The sequence below is a fragment of the Schistocerca piceifrons genome, chromosome 1, assembly GCF_021461385.2.
Source record: "Schistocerca piceifrons isolate TAMUIC-IGC-003096 chromosome 1, iqSchPice1.1, whole genome shotgun sequence".
NCBI lineage: Eukaryota > Metazoa > Arthropoda > Insecta > Orthoptera > Acrididae > Schistocerca > Schistocerca piceifrons.
The window spans coordinates 1,225,535,733-1,225,540,135 of record NC_060138.1 but is presented as its reverse complement, the minus strand read 5'-3'; positions in this window follow the sequence as shown (position 1 = coordinate 1,225,540,135).

Genomic DNA, 4,403 nt, shown 5'->3' with positions numbered 1-4,403 from the left:
GATTAGCCGAGCAGTCATGGACTGTGCGGCTGGTCCCGGTGGAGGTTGAAGTCCTCCCTCGAGCATGGGTGTGTGTGTTTTTCCTTAGGATAATTTACGTTAAGTAGTGTGTAAGCTTAGGGACTGATAACCTTAGCAGTTAAGTCCCATAAGATTTAAAAAATAAATAAAAAGAAAAGAGAAAATAAATATCAAACCAAATGTTGGTTTAAAGTTCACAGTCCTTTGGTAGGCGTGGCTCTTGGCTCCTTTGATCTTACGTACCCAACTAGTTATAATGGAACTTACACACTGACGTGGATTCCGAACCACAGTGCAGAGGTAAAATTTTTAAAATGACACAGGCACGAAATCTTCGCTTAAAAATGACACTACAACAAAAACTTGCAATTGTTATAGAAATATAGTTGACTATGAAACGCAAGAATGCCGTTAATCAATTAAATTCTCTATCCAATTTTAATCAGGTGGATACAAAGTACCTCAAGTGCGGTGAGTAACGATGCCGATGAAGTGAGGCGTAAACAGCCAGCCTTTCTCCACATGTGAGGGGATAATTGAAATCTTCAGACCTCTGGAAGTTCATGCACGTAATACTCACGTACAAACAAGGTATATGAAATTCAAAGACACGAAGTCGATCAACAGTTGACTGAAAGTAGAGATAGAAAAATGTTGTTCCATGTACAGGGTGTAACCAAAATATTGAAATATACGAACAATTTCCATGGAGTTGAAGATGGTGCCTTGAAGCCACGGCTTCGGCAGCAGATGCGAATAGCATCACTGACAAATCGCGGGCAGAATTTCTCTAAACCTCGTAGTGCTTTGCTTGCTTCTACCACTGGGAAATATAACTGTGGCTTTCAATATCAGTTTATTTTCGGTCTTGTTTTTCATAATTTAGCCACTGAGTTTGTGACAGGAGCTCACTCTTCGTCTTACCATACTATTCACAACGATACCGCAGGTTCATAACTAATTATTATTTGATTACTTTGCTTGGTATAGACACCTTTGTATAGACACAGCATACCCATAATCTCATTCAGGTGCGTGTAGATATATTTCAACGATATAGTTTTCATTCATATCTTATTTTACGACGGGAAACGTGAGTGACAATTTATTCTGTTACGAATGCGAGCCTGCTTCAGCGTTTACTTCTTCATCTATGATTCTTGTAGAACCAGAAGCAGAATCTAAAGTGGTATATTTCAGTAACTACATTCTTTCTCAGATAAAGCGCTCAGGTGCAGCACCCGTGGTAGTGTTATAAAGAGAGAATTCAGTCGTGGTTTCAATAGAGATTGATTTATTAGTTCATTTGCGACTGGATTTAACTGTATTCAAAGGCATCTTGAGCCAATGTCACATACAAAAATTCTAAATTTTACAATTTTCGTATATGGCCATTATATTTGTACAGGGTTCCGCACTGTCGCTTGCTACAAAAAGTGCGCGCTTACGGGCTACCCAATGATATATGAGGTTGGATGGATAGTTTTCTAACAGACAGTGAGCAGTATGTCGTCCTGAACGTGGTAACCTCAACAGAAATAAGATTTAACTTCAGGTGTGCCCCAGGGCACGACCTGGTTGATGGTATTGACAGCGGTCTTAGACTGTTTGCCGATGTTGCTGTAGTCTACAGGAAAGTAGTATCACACGAAAGTTGTGAACAAATCAATGAGGATTTGCAGAAAATAAATGCGTGGTGTAACGACTGGCAGTTGTTGTTGTGGTCTTCAGTCCTGAGACTGATTTGATGCAGCTCTCCATGCTACTCTACCCTGTGCAAGCTTCTTCATCTCCCAGTACTTACTGCAGCCTACATCCTTCTGAATCTGCTTAGTATATTCATCTCTTGGTCTCCCTCTACGATTTTTACCCACCACGCTGCCCTCCAATGCTAAATTTGTGATCCCTTGATGCCTCAGAACATGTCCTACCAACCGGTCCCTTCTTCTTGTCAAGTTGTACCACAAACTCCTCTTCTCCCCAATTCTATTCAATGGCAGTTATCTCTCAATATTAGTTAAGTGTAACTTACTGCGTATAACAAGGCAAAAATTCCCATTAATGTATGAGTACAAAATAAATGATCAGTCTTTGGAAACGGTAGCATCCGTCAAGTATCTGGGTGTGACTGTTCGAAATGATCTCAAATGGAATGATCAGATTACACGAGTAGCGAGTAAGCGAACTCTAGATTGCGGTTTATTGGTAGAATCCTGAAGCGATGCAGTCCTTCAATAAAGGAAATAGCTTACAATACGTTAGTTCGTCCAGTTTTAGAGTACTGTTCGTCTGTATGGAACCCTTACCAGTTGGGTCTGATTCAAGAGATTGAGAAGGTCCGAAGAAGAGCGGCAAGATTCGCGACTGGTACATTTAGCTATCGCGAGAGCGTTACAAATTTCATAGAAAGTTTGAAGCGGGACACACTTGCAGATAGACGACGCGCTAGACAGAAGGAGCTGCTCACTAAATTTCGAAATCCAAAAAAGAAAAAAAAGGTCAAAGGTCAAATGGCTCTGAGCACTATGGGACTTAACATCTATAGTCATCAGTCCCCTAGAACTTAGAATTACTTAAACCTAACTAACCAAAGGACATCACACAACACCCAGTCATCACGAGGCAGAGAAAATCCCTGACCCCGCCGGGAATCGAACCCGGGAACCAGGGCGTTGGAAGCGAGAACGCTACCGCACGACCACGAGCTGCGGACTCCGAAATCCAATCTTCACCGAGGATGTAGAGCTTATATTATTACCACCAACTTTCAAATCGCGTAATGCTCATCATTCAAAGATAAGGGAAATAAGAGCTCGTACTGAGGCGTTCAGACAGTCGTTTTTCCCTCGCGCGATCCGTGAGTGGAACAGAGGGGGGGAATATGGACTTTGGCGCGAATTGCGCCCTCCGCCACACACCGCTTGGTGGCTAGCAGAGTATATATGTAGATATGTAGATGTTGGTTTTGTAATTTTCGTAGATTGTCTGAAGATGCCTTCCAATACAGGCGAAACACATCGCAAATGAAGACCTAATAAAATCATCTTCATTGTAACCACGACTGAATCCTCTCTTTATAAAAAAGTATTTCCTTACTTATTAAGTAATTTGGCCGTTTGTAAACCATTGCTTTCCATCCAGACATTTCGTAACATTAAGTGCGTGGTTCAGTGTATTGCCTCTTTCCTTGTTCACGTTAAATGAAAACTCTGCTTCTTTAATGAGCGTAGATTTGTTACCGTCATCAACCACACCATCATCATTATCATTATTAGCTTCATTATTATTATTATTGTCATCAACAGCTGCTGTCACTCTGTTGTATCTATTTCAGATCCGATCCTTGACTGACTTTTAGGAAAATGATTTCATACGATTCTCTCGGAATTAATCTTCAATGGGGCATTGCAGTATGTAGAGACAATCCCGTAACAAATAAATATGTAACATTTAACTTCTAGTTTTACTGAGATGTTTCGGGGAAGACATTACGGTGATAGCTTCACAAACGTCAGTACCGCCGCCCAACCCCGGACATCGGTACCAGGACCGTAATTAGCGGAATTACACAGTGTATAACCGTGCACACGTCAAAGACCAGAGATAGCGGAGTATTGCGTCCCGGCGCATCTGAGCCGTGTGTGGTAAGGGCACAATGTGCGATTAATTAGATGCGGGAGCTGCAGAGGGGACGCAGGTATTGCGTGGGGAGCTTAGACACGACACTCCACGCTTTGGCCCTATTATCGCAGGCGGAGAGGTATAGAATTACATGCAAGATGCCTTCAAATAGATCGTTTTGCTAAATGCTTTGACAACCTAACTGGAAAAGTATCAAAGAAGGTCTTGTCTCAAGGTGACAAACAGTGTTCCATCTGTCAGGTACCTCCAACATTTTTCTGTTATTTTTTCCTGTTGATATTAGCTACTCACAACTTTGTTTCCCACTGTAAATCTATCTGTGTTCATAAAAGGAAACATCACGACTGACTGGCTCAACATCATCCAGCCCAAACTGCTAAGTATACAAGCTTGAAATTTGGCGAAAGTGCTATAATGTAGGCATCGTTTAAGAAGGGATTTTTTTGAAAACGCACCCCTAGGGGGGTGAGATAGGGGATGAATGGTTTTTAGGAAGTATGTCACTATTAGGGTAATATTGAAGCTAGAATTTCGAAAATTGGTATTTCGATTTTCGGTCATAAATAAACAGGGGTTTCAGCATTTTCGAAAATTTAACTCCTGTAAGGGTAAATAGAGAGAGAAACTTTTTGAAAACATAACATTAACAAAGAACTGCATTTTTGAACCTAGATCTTTGAAAACTGGTATTTGACCTCTCAGTAAAGAAAATACATGTTACAGTGTTTTCGGAAATTCAG